Source organism: Mastigoproctus giganteus, chromosome 10 (genome assembly GCF_048544385.1).
Source record: "Mastigoproctus giganteus isolate SK-2022 chromosome 10, ASM4854438v1, whole genome shotgun sequence".
Lineage (NCBI taxonomy): Eukaryota > Metazoa > Arthropoda > Arachnida > Uropygi > Thelyphonidae > Mastigoproctus > Mastigoproctus giganteus.
Window position 1 is genome coordinate 95226134 of NC_143584.1, and position 13591 is coordinate 95239724.

The window sequence follows — 13591 nt, forward strand, 5'->3', positions numbered from 1 at the left end:
TTCCATCTAGATATGCGGAAAAATATGACCGGAAATTGTTAATTTCAACATTCTTTGCTGTCGTATTTGAGCAGCGCGATTTTTTTTCTTTTTTCAATGAAAACCCCAAACACGAGCGGTATTAGAACCTATTGTACTTAATACTGTGCATGGGTTGAAGGTGAAGAATATCAAAGGTGATATTTGTTGACATTAGATGTGAACTTCCGTATATTGTAATTTTCAAGTATTGCCTATGAGGGAAGGTTATTCCAGAAAACTGAAGTTGAATGATTAAATGACGAAGAGGGAAAGTTGGTTCTTTGAGTTTGGAGTTGACAGTAAATGGATATTGACTGGCTTCGGCACGTGTTTGGAGTGCTTTGAAAGCTATAACCGGAATTATAAAAGCGAATTCAGAACAGTGCCCATGGAAGTATCTATAGAAAAGGAATTCAGCAGAAACAGAACGTCTATGAGACAGGGAGGAAAGACACTGTTAGAGGTGAGTAATTAACCTCGCTGCTCTCTTTTGAATGCAATTTAAAAGAGAAGCCTGAAAGAGGTTTTTGGGGCACCAACCCAGATGTGGGAACAATATGCTATGGTAGGCAGTGGCGTAACTAGAAAAAGTGGATTCCAATGCAACGGAAAACGTGTATTTAAGATCTTTATCACTACAATATAAAAACAAAAATATATTAAATTCTGTAAATATAAAATGAAAAATAAATTCTGAAAATGAAACGAAGTCATATATTGACTCACGTAATTTAGAATGGTTTTCGTCTAGATTTGGCATTGACAAAATCCGTAATTTAGAAACGGCCATTCTTTCAGCTTCTATGCTAAGCAGTGCTAGCGCTGATAGACGTTGTTATCCCATGGTGTTTCTCAAGTAATTCTTAATTAATTTTAATTTCGAGAATGATACAGTAACTGTCGTTGATAGAGTAACCGGAATTGTTAAAAATAATATCAATAAGAAGCACACTTCCGAAGAACTAGCCCTCATATCGTAGTATTTTACTATGACTAGTTCTGCAAATTCGCGAATAGTTTTAATTTTTGCAATTTCACTTTTTAGTGACTTTACGCAAAGTAGTAATTGCATTAAAAATGATTCCTGAAAAATCACTTGAAAATTTCTTTTGCACTTTCTCTGCCTTTTTATAATAGAATTTTCATCCAACTGTATTAACTAAGTTGGAGTAAGAAATGCAAACAAATCAGGAAATGTTTTTAGTCCTTGATACCTTTGTGAAGTTAGGTGGTCACTAAATCAATTACACTATGAAAAATGTTAACTTTAAAGCGCAGTTCTGCATTTTCAAGTCGGCAGTCCTCTGTATCAGCAATGATGGAAAAATATGGAGTTTCTTTAACATCCTTAGTTAATTGTTTTCTTAAATGTTGGCCCAAGCATTCAATAACGTCGTTCTGGATTTTGCGACTTAAATAAGTAACTCTTCCGGTCGGTAAATCACAACCCGTCTCAAAATTGGGTTGCATTTTGCTAACAACTTTACATCCCACAAATGTTTCCATAACTCCTTAAAGCTAATGAATTTCTTGACAATTTTAGGATTATTTTAGTCACCCGTTCTAATTCATTTCTCCAGAAATTACATTGTTCTTGCAAATTTTCTTCCATAATTCTATCAAGTCCTGTATTGCTTTTCCATGTTTCTTTCGCGACGCATGCTTTTACGTGCTCAAAAATATTCTCTATAATACTTAGAAATATTACAGGTGCAATAGTAATACTATACTCAATAATAATGACCCCAATAAGTGTGTCCCTATTTGACTTTCACCTCAGCAGTCACAAATCCTTAAATATTGCCCTGGAAGCAGCAGCCATGCTAATACCATGGGAAATGAAGGGATCCTCTTACCAAGAGAGGTTTAAGCTCTGCAAATTGCAGTGGCTGGAGACTAGGCGCCTGTGCGGTGAGCTGATTGACGTTTATAAGGCCTTGAATGGATTGAGCACGCTGAATTCTGACGGGATCCTTCCACTTGTTCAGATTACGAACCTAAGGGGGCATGAATTCAAATTAAGAAAGGACAGCTGTAGAATAGATGTGCGGAAATTTGCCTTTAGTCAGCGGGTGGTTAATTGCTGGAACAAACTTCCATTTTTCGTTGTGGAAATTGATAGGTTAAATAAATTTAAGGAGTAACTGGACAGGCATTTGGAGGGAATGGTGTGATTTTTTTTTTTTTTTTTTTTGGCTGATGCTGCATAAGCTCATACACTTGCTTTCTTGCATCACATGCCACTACTACTACTACTACTACTACCACTACCATTTCACCTCTATTCACTGCCGTTTCTCTTGCGCTATGCAGCTAGCCAACAGTAAACATGCTTCGTGTGAAAAAAATTATTGTTCGTAAACATAGTCAATTTTATCATAAACATAGCTAAAAAAACTTACATTTTTACTCAAATTTTTTTCTGTTTCAGGCAGGAGGGCAGTGGGCTCCCTTTCGGTTGTGGGGCCCAATGCACCGCATTGGCATAGTTACGTCACTGATGGTAGGGCGGATTTGCGATTTGTTCAGGCTGAACAGTCGTTTGGAAGAAAAGAAACGCCGAGAATGAAAGAGTAAAAATATTGCTTCCTCTGAATCTAAAAACCCAGATTTTTAGATTCAGAGGAAGCAATATTTGTAATATGCTTATGCTTAGAAGTCGGGGTAATTCCCAATAGATATATGATTATGTCTAGAAATCGGAGTGACATCGAAGCTAATCATAGGAGCAGAAGAATCCTTTTTGCTAGATATAAGGCAGGTCTGAGTTTTAGAAGGATTAGAATCAACTGAGTTATCTTTGCTCCACTGGAGAATTACCTGGTGATCAGCATTTAAGGATTGGTAGTGGATATTCCAGAATTTTGTTTTGTTTCTCATAATTGAAATAAAAGTTGAAATTACAACAATATTTTTGCCTATAAAAAAAAAATAAATAAAATAAAAAATACGACAATTGCCTTTTTCGTACTGGTTGTGTGTGAATGACACTTGGTGGTGACTTCAGTGGAAACTGAAGTTTGCTGTGGAAGGTGTGACATATGTTTAGTTAGTGAGATGTAATGTGTAGCCTATATTTACTTAATAAGTAGTTTTAGATTATGTAATGAAAAAAAAAAAAAAAACTTGAGTAAGTAGTGTGTTGTTTCTTTTATTAATTAATGGAAGAATGAGATATTAGTGATATTCATAAGGCGGTATTAGGTTTTGGATGTTGTGTATTGCTTATCCATAAATTAATTTGTTTTGACGGTAAGGGTGTTCGTTTACTGCAGTCTTGAATTTCTTATATTATGCTTATGAACAGAATCAGGCTGTTTTTAAATTATAAGATTTATATCATAACTACATCCCTCTACAACGAATACTGTTTTAATGAATCTTTCACTATAACGAAAATGATTCCAAGGCTCTGCCGACTTCCTATATTAATTAATAATGCTTTGTAAATCTCTTTTTGAGTAAAATAGTTATGTACGACAAATATTCAGTACAATGAATAAAATAGTTCTGTACAATGAGTTATTTTCAAACCCCATGCCGAAAATATATTGGTTTACTTATGTGAACGTAATGAATGAGACACTCTGAATGAACCTTATATTGTAAATACGGCTAGTGGAAAATAATAAATAAATAAGAACTATTTCAATAAATTCAGTGGCTAATCTTTATCTTTTTTTCTAATCGCTTTTACTTGCTAAATAAAATTTTCTGAAAAACAGTTATGAAATATTTTCTAAAAATAAAATTTTGAAAACCTCCATTTTAAACTGTTTCTTGCCTTTTTCACCTCCCAAAAAACCAAGAAATGGAGTTGTGTTTACTTGTATGCTGTCAAAAATTGTCAATTTCTCCTTAAAGTGGCTAATCAATTCTTTCCAATAGGACTGGATGGTATCTCCAACTACTCTTTCAAAATTCTTAAATTTTTCTTTCTAGATATATTGGAAAACCTTTACAATCACTCTCATTCAGACTTATGTATATCCAGACTGGAAATACTGTGGAGCTACTCCTGTTCCCATGCATGCAAAACCAGAGGAGCAAAGAAAAACTTCAAGCCTAATTCTGTTTGCTCCCCCTTACTGAAGCTTTTAGATAAATTTCTCTTGAGACCACTTTCCAGGCCAATTTTTGCTTCTAGGCCAGCATCAGTTGACTGTAGCAGCCTGTTCAACTGCAATGTCTTATATCTAATAACTTTGGATGCGATGCACCATAAAACAACTGTCTTATATCTCTGTTCCAGAATTATTACTACGTCTCAGGACCCTTGCTGAAAGTTATTCACCAATTACTTTACGAACACTTATGTTCTCAAACGAATCCACAACTTTTATTTATAATGGAATATTAGATTATGCCTACCCCAAGGGGGTAGCTCCTTTGGCATTGTTTTGCTTGGCCATGCTGTTCCTCTTTTTTTTTTTTTTTTTTTTTTCCAGGTTACCCCAACTTCTTATGCTGATGACATTTTCCTGGCTTTACCAGCCCCTTCCAACAATGTCAGCTTTTCAGTTGATCATGTAGGGGTAGCTTTCTTGGCCATACTTTTTCCTTTTCATTTAGGTTATCCCAACTTCAGCATATTATGCTGATGACATTTTCCTGGCTTTATCATTCCCCTCAGACAGGTCAGCCTATTCAGTTGATTGTGTCTCAACAACTAATTGATGACTTCCTGGATTAAATTGAGTATTTTGGTTTGTTTGTCAATCACTTGAAGATCAGTTATCTACTGTTTGCTCCTTCAACACACTCTGCTTTATTACAAGTTAGATCCAGTGTAAATTAATTCCCCCTATAAACCATATTAAATTTTTAGGCGAATATGTGGATTCCAAACTTCTCTTTTCAGTCCATTGCACAAAGTTTTGATATACCATTGTAAATGCATTTTGGTTTATGAAGTGTGATTCCACTCTCATTCATAATTTGAACACTATACAGCTTATGTTGGCTGTCAGGTGGTTAATGTCAAACTTGGACATTTTGTTTTGTTATCTCGACATCATCTGAAACAAATTGAAATATTGACTGTTGCTGTTTGCTGGCATTGCAACGTGATTCAGTGTTTTGTAATTCTGATCACTGGCCAAAGTGACTTCTTAATATCTCGGACTTCCTTCACTGCCAAATTCCACCAAAGACTACCAGAGCCAATCAGTCTCTTTGTCTGAACACTCCAAAACAAATAGATTTGATTCTTTATTCATCAACAACTTCATCAAACCAGCTGCCTCCTATGATCTTGATCCTGATGTGTGGATTGATGACAAAATGTACTGAAAACATATTTTAAATGCACTCATATGAAACTTTTGATTTTGCAGACTTGTTATTTTGATTTTTGCAGACTACGGTTTCATTGAGCTTGTTAGATTTTTATTATTTGTTTGTTAAAGCCAAACTTTGTCTCATATGTTATTATCATTTAATTCAAGTTAATCCCTCTAGCTTGGCTGTACTGGAGTATTGTCCTTTTTTGGATGGCTATATATATATATATATATATATATATACACATATTAAATGTAATATAAAATCAAAGTTTCAGTTGATGAATAAAAATAAATAAGCAAAGTATGACAGATGCACCAAACATGCAAAGCAGCAGTAAACAATGCAAAAGTATATATAAGTGTGTAAGAATGGATAAGTTTGATAAAATTTGCATAGATGGAGGTGAAAAATACAAAGGGCCAAGGACTAGAAAGGCAAGGATAGTAGAAAAAAGAAGTATAGTAGGTTTGTAAAAGGCAAAAGAATGTTAATATCCTAAAAGTTATGATGAATTAAGAAAATTATGGGCTGAATTGCAAAGCGAATTAGAGGTGAGGGAGCTGTAAAGTAAAATGATTAATACCAAATGATTAAACAAAATAAAATAAAAGGTGGTAGAGCTGTCTTCAGATATAGGTGGGCAAATTTAATTATAAGTCTGAAACAGGGATAGCAAAAATGCAAAATTTGATATCAGCCGAAGTAAATATTGATACGTGGTCAGGTATTTCATCAGGGGATTGCACCTGACCATGTCCATACTTGTCCATAACAGTGGAAGAGAGGTGAAATAAAGCCAAAAAAGCAAAAAGAATAAAATTAGCACATTCTCTTACGGTATGGACAAGGTAGTCCCGAAATGAGTAATTACATATATAAGCATAAAAAGCAGGAAACATGTAAAGAATAACATAATATCCTGAGATGGAGAAGCCAGGTTAAGAATTATAACCTGTGGTCAAAACTGGAGTGAACAAATACTGAAGTGATATCAGTAATCATTTCTGTAAAAATAAATAAATCTATTGTTGATAGAGTAGAAAAACCAATGTTGAAAGAGTGTAGTAAGAATCCATAGGTGGTTTTGATAAGGAAATCTAGTTAAAATCCAATGATGAAAGAATAGGAAATAAATCCAAGAATGCATACAATTAAATGACAGTATATAAATGCAGTTCCTGATCTGCATTTATCAGGGGACTATATCTGACATGGTCAGATATAGTCCCCTGATGTATCAATATTTACTTCAGCTGACATCAGATTTTACATTTTTGCTATCCCTGTTTTCGACTTATAACTAAATTTGCTCACCCATATCTGATGACAACTCTACTACATTTTTTATTTTATTTTTTTATTTATTTTTATTTTTTTATAAAAACCCCAAACATGAGAGGTATTAGAACCTATAGTACTTAGTACCGTGCTTGGGTTGGAGGTTGAGAAGACAAAAGAAGATATTTGTTGACATTAGACATGAATTTCTGTAGACTTGTAATTTTCAGGAAATACATACGAAGGAAGGTTGTTCCAGAAAACAGCAGTTGAACGAATAAATGAGAAAGATGAAAAGTTGGTTCTGTGAGTTTGAAGTTGGACAGTAAATGGATGCTAGCTGGTGGCGGCATGTGTTTGGACTGTTTTGAAATTATAGAAGCCACTTCAGAAGAACAGTGCCCCCATGGAAGTATCTTTAGAAAAGGCATGCAGCAGAAACAGTATGCCTATGAGACAGTGAGTGGAGAGACTCCGTTAGAGAGGAGTCATTAACTAACCTAACTGCCCTCTTCTGAATGGAATTTAGAAGCCTGAGAGAGGTTTTGGGGACGCTGCCCCAGATGTGAGAACAATATTCATTGGTAGGGCGAATTTGCGATTTGTACAGAGTGAACAGCTGTTTGGAAGAAAAGTAATGCCAAGAGCAAAAGAGAAAACCAAGTTTTTTAGACGCAGAGGAAGCAGCATGTGTAACGTGCTTGTGCCAAGAGAGATTAGAAGTCAGGGTAATCCCCAAAAGAGATATATCATTTTGCCTAGAAATCGGAGTGTCACCAAAGATAAGCATTGGAGCAGAAGAATCCTTTCTGCGAGATATAAGACAGGACTGAGTTTTAGAAGGATTGAAATCAACTAAGTTGTCTTTGCCCCACTGGAGAATTACCTGGAGATCGGCATTTAAGCAATTGGTAGCAGATATTCGAGAAGGCCTCTGTAGTTGAGTAGTCAGGAGTGCAGTAGCACACGCTCTTTGAGTAGACTGGGGTTCAAACCCCCGACTCCTAAATACGGTCGTTCTGCCAACCTGCACTGGACCAGCGCAGGTTGGTTATTGTCCATTTCCCACAGCATGAAAAATAAAAGCTGCAGCTTTTTTTTTTTTTTTTTTTTTCATTTGAGAAGTTGAAGCTGATTGAGCAGGGCATGGTTTCTAAAAATGGAAAGTAGAATGCAATGTGCTATCATCGGCAAAACTATGCATAGGATTTCCAGTCAATGGAAGAAGGTCATTAATATACAAGAAAAAAAGAATGGGGAAAAGAACTGAACCTTGCAGGACACCAGCATTAGTGGAGAAGATAGAAGACAGAGAGCCATCTACCATCGCCCTCAGTGAGTGATCGGACAGAAAACTGGATAACCAATTACAAAAAACAGTTGGCAAACCATAAGATGGAAGCTTGTTTAGAAGACCTTTATGTCAAACACGATTGAAAGACTTTGAGATATCAAGAGAAACTGCTTGTGTTTCACTGAACTTTTCCATTGAATTTGTCCATTAATGGGTAACTTAAGCCAGAATATCACCAGTGGATCGACACTAACGGAATCCATACTGGTGATCATTGATCAGGCGAAAGGTTTCTAGGTATTTTAAGAGTTGGCGGTTAATTGATTTTTCCATTATTTTATGAGTAGAAGTAACTCAATGGGACAATAATTGGATGGGAGGGATTTGTCACAGTTTTTAGGAACTGGCTGGATATGAGCAAATTTCCAAGCAGAAGGAAAAACACCTTTGGAATAAGAAAGTGAAAAAAGACGGCAAAGAACAGGAGTAAGTTCAGGAGCATAGGTTTTGAGAACAAGTGGAGAAATACCATTAGCACCTGGAGCTTTCTTAGCATCAAGATTCGTCAAAATCCTTCTGACATCCTTTTGATGGAAGATCACAGGAGACATTGAATGGAGCGTGTTGGGAATGTTCGGAGGGGTTTTACCAAGATCATTAATTACATGAGTTGGAAGAAAAATGGGATGCTGGCAGGTCAGCTTTAACCTTGGCTGATGTGACAACAGAACCATCTAGTTTTGACAGAGGTGGGTGTAGAGATGGGCAAAAGTTGTGGCTAATAGATTTGGCAAGAGACCAGAATGCTCGGCTACCATTAGGGCAAGAAGCAAGTTTTCTACTCTTAACCTGCTCAAAATCTGGTTTGGACTGATTAATAACTGCTTTACAATTGTTGCGAGCTTTGGTTTAGGCAGAAAATGAAACTGAAGAATTGGAAACAAGCCAATTATGATATGCAATGTTCTTCTCTTGAACAGTCTTAGCACATTTATTGGAAAACCAAGATTTAGATAAAGGACGAGATTTTAAAGTGGAGTGTGGGATGAAGGATTCCATTTCTACAAGAATAATTTGACTGACACTATCTGAGCAAACGTTGACATCAGAAGTTTTGAAACAGTAATCCGACCAGGGAAAAGAAATCTTGCAGATCATTCCATTTTGCATTCTTGTAATGCCAAACAACACGAGGTTTGGAATAGCCACGAGATAAAGGCTCCATTGGAGAAGAGACAATCACCAAGTTGTGATCTGAGGTGCCTACAGGACCACTCACTTCGACCGTGTGTACTTAGAAGGGTTGTTTGTGAGAAAAAGATCAAGTGTGTTGGTTGTATGGTTAGGAGTGTCCAGTACTCTTGTAGGTAAATGAACAATCTGTGCAAGGTCGTTAGTAATTGCAAAAGCCTCAGCATCTCGACCAGCTGGGTCTGTGTGACTAGAAAACGGAAGCCAGCTGGAGTTGTGAACATTAAAATCACCAAGGAAAATTACCTCACTGTTAGGAAAGTTGGACTGGAGAAAGTCAAATTGCAAAGAGAGGAAGTCAAAGGACTCCAACTGATTAGTGGAGTTGGGAGAACGGTAGAGACAACATGAATTTGACACAATAAGGCAGAGAGATTTTAAGCCAGAGAAGATCAAAAAGAGGAGATTCCAAATTACCAAGTCACTGACAGAGAATATCGGAACGGACATATGCACAATTACCACCTTTGAGGCAAAAGGAATCATAGAGCGAATAATTTGGGCAACTGAGATGAGCAGTAGTTGAATCAACAGATAACTGAGATTCTGTCAGAAAAAGTACATGGGGTTTGGTAGCCTGCAAGTGGAAATGGATGTCGTTGAGATTGGAATTGAGACCACATATATTTATGAAATGAACTAGGAAGTGTTTGGGAAGTTTCGATCTTTTCGGACATAAGCTTACCCTATTAGTTTGACAATTCATGGTGTATTCAATAATAAGAAAAAGTGTGTGGGGGGAGGGGACATGCTGTATGAAGTAATGAAATTTTTGGATATGGAGTACACATGGTAAGAATATACCCAGATCCTTGACATAACGTAGCCTTGACAATGCCCCCCCCCACACACACACACACACTACTCGGACTCCCTCCAGTCACTATCTGGCAGAGTGGAGGTAGTAAGATTATACACTAGCTGATCCGGAAGCTTCCTAAAGAGTTACCAACAGGTTCAGTCCGGTGTACTAACTAGCAGCCGGCCTGCGAACACCATTTTAGAGCTGTACCCTCGAAATGTAAGGAAGATTGGATCTCGCCGTGATGTTCATCATAACCTTCAAAAGTCATTGGCTGTACTGCATGATGGAAGAGATTGGGAAGGGTTGACCGTTAAATCATTTGGTATTAATCATTTTACTTTACAGCTCCCTCACCTCTAATTGTCTTTGGAATTCAGCCCATAATTGTCTTAATTCATCATAACTTTTAGGATATTAACATTCTTTTGCCTTTTACAAACCTACTATACTTATTTTTTCTGCTATCCTTACCCTTCTAGGCCTTGGCACTGTGTATTTTTCACATCTATGCAAATTTTATCACATTTAATCATTCTTACATACTTCAGAAAGATGAAATTCACTGTGCCTGGTTGCTTACTCAGAGTGTTTTTTTATTAATTATCACTGTACATACATTTCAATTAATTAACTTTTAATAAATAACACACTTTTGCAAAAAATTATTATAAATGGCTTTGTTTTATAGCATTTCATTATTGATTATTAGATTACTTACTCATTTCATATTCATTGTCTGGCTCGCGAAGAATTTTTTATATGTAATAGGAATAACCCCAGGGGCTCACATCTGGTGAGTATGGGCTTGGTATGCCCAGGGTCCTGAGCTGGATATCATTATTCTTCTCTTTCTTGGTGATTCCATTCTACTTCTCTCTCTGCTTCTGTCTAAGGGTAATTCAGAATTTTTTTTTCCGGCTGGTGCAACATAAGCATCAGGTTTCCTTGCACCATATGGCTAATAATAATAATATACCTCCTTCACACCTTTTATCAATCAAAACTCCTCCCCTTTTTAATTTTTAATAAAATAACAAAAAAATAAATAACAATAATAATAATATGCAGCAGAAAATAAAAAAAGAAGAAAAAATAATAATAATTAATAAATAAGAGAAAAGGAAATGGACAACTTAAGTATTTCCCTCCTCCCGTAGGTAATTATCCAGCTGACATTTGAATTTCCCCAAACTGTCAGCCTCTACCACCTATGTAGGCAACTTATTCCAGTAATTTATAACTTGCTGGCTAAAATAAAACTCCTTGCAATCCATTCTAAACATCCCCCTCTTCCGTAACTTGAAATTATGGCCCCTTGTTCTAGAATCATTTATAACTGAAAATTTTGTTCTCATTCATTTTGCTTATGCCTCTCAGAGCCTTAAACACCTCAATCAATACTTCTCTAAGATGTCTAGTGTCCAAGTTCTGCAACCCACGTATTCAAAGTCTTTCCTCATAAGGACGCTCTTTTGCCAATCTTACCAGGTGAATTACCCGTCTCTCTGGACCCTTTCAAGAAGCACAGTGTCTTTCTTTAGGTGCAGTCTCCATACCTGAACACAGTATTCCAAGTGTGGTCTAACAGCAGCCTTATACAATGGTATTATGACGTCCTTTTTATTATTTATATGTTATTTATATGTAATATATATTATACACTTTAAATATCTACATTGAAGAGATCATGTGACCTTCATGGTCTATGTGATATATTCTATATGTGATATTTTCGTTGTTTGGCTCGCACTGGAAAAACATCAGATAATTATTGAATATACTGAAAAGTTAAGGCACATGAATTTGGAAATTTGTAAAAATTTAAAAACTATGTACATAAATGCTTTTAATATTTATATATTATTATGTAATATACCGTAGAACCTCACTAAGTGGTCACCTTCGGGACCAGAGGGGTGACCAATTAGTGAAATAGACCATTTAGTGAGGGAGTAAATAAAGTCAATTTGTAACCGTAAAAAACGTGGAATTATTTATTTAGATTAAATTTTAATACGTATACAGTATTTTCAAAAAATTACATACATGTAATATTTTAGAACATTTTTAACTTAATAAAAAAAAAAAAAAGAAAACTTATTTACATTACAGTAATTTGAAGTTGTACATAAGTTATTTGTTTTAAAAAAAAATGTTATTTTTGTTTGTTTTTGGTATTGTCAGTGTTTTTCAGTAGCCAATTTATAAATTTGTCGTAGTAAAATTATTTTTGGCATTTCTGCTTTTGGCATTCATACCAGTTGATTATATCTGTCAGGGATTGACTGGCTTCCTTATGAGAAATGGTAGATTTTATGGACCTGTCATCTTCATCTACTTCAGTAGATTCCGCAGAAACATAGGAGGCAATTTCATCATCTGTAAAAATTTTGTAACCTACGTCTATTGCATCTATATCGCACCAATTTTTGACATCGTCTTCATTTAAGTTTTTGAATATTGGCAAGGATCTGCAAATTTCTATTGGTGGTGTGAGACCAGAATCTTCTTGTTCTGCAGAGTCAGGTTGTACTGTTTGAGATGGCCAGAGCTTATTCCAGGCAGATTTTAGCGTCTTTTCAGGAACACTTTGCCACGCATCAGCAGTGTTATAGATAGCATCCTTTATAGTATATTTCTTCTAGAACTGTTCTACCTCTAAATAGTTTTCACATAGTGCCGAATTCTGTAAAAATAATTTTCTGTACTGCCTCTTAAAACTCTCTATAATGCTGTGGTCCATTGGCTGTAATAGGCTAGTTATATTAGCTGGTAGAAATGTGCAATGAATGTTGTTATGGGATGAAAATTCTTCTAAATCGGTAAGGGGATGGGCAGGAGCATTGTCCATTATCAAAAGGGCTTTCTCTGGGAGGTTTTTTGTTTTAAGGTAAGAAAGAACTTGGGGACAAAATTCTTCTGTAAACCATTGCTTAAAAATTTCTTTGTTCATCCAGGCATTATTTTGGGCATAATATTTTACAGGCAGTAAATTATAATTCATGTTCTTAAAAGCATGTGGTTTTTTTGCCTTGCCGATTACTGCTAATGTCATTTTGTGGCCCCAACTAGCATTGGAACAAACAAGAATTGTTAAACGCTCTTTCCTTACCTTAAATCCTGGGGCTGAAGATTCTGACCAAGATTCCAGTGTTTTTTGAGGAAGTGCTTTCCAGTATAATCCTGACTTGTCACGATTATACACCTGTTCCGCGCACAATCCAAGATCACTAATACGGGAACTTAGTTTTTTGCAATGACGCACTAGGATTTCACTGTTAGCACTCATCTTCTCTCCTTCAATCCGTAGTTGCCGAATACCACGCCGCTCCTTAAATCTACGGAACCAGCCTTGACTTGCTTTAAAATTTGGGTCACCATTCAATTTTTGTTTCATTTGGAGTCTTTTCGATGATAATTGGTCCACTTAATGGAATCCCTTGGGAGTGCCGCTGTGCAAACCATATAAACATGGCTTTGTCCAATTTGTCGATACAGTCAGCCTTTTTCTTTTTGAAACGTTTCCATCAGCAGTCTCTGTTTTGCACATAAATTCTTAAATTTTGTCCCCATTCTTTTTCACCTTTGCGAAGATGTTATAAAATTTCATATTTTTTCAGCAAATCCAGACTTTTATGAGTATGTTTAGCAGACAT

At 35.9% G+C, this 13591-nt stretch overlaps 1 protein-coding gene across 1 annotated transcript in view; it reads left to right on the forward strand.

The window, feature by feature from the left end:
- Positions 1 to 3080: 3080 nt before the first annotated feature.
- TBC1D16 (TBC1 domain family member 16) overlaps positions 3081 to 13591 on the forward strand; it is a 272554-nt gene continuing 262043 nt past the window's right edge. Inside the window, exon 1 of the mRNA XM_090382977.1 lies at positions 3081 to 3151. The gene's annotated coding sequence lies outside the window, so the exon portion shown is untranslated. The remainder of the gene's footprint in view (positions 3152 to 13591) is intronic.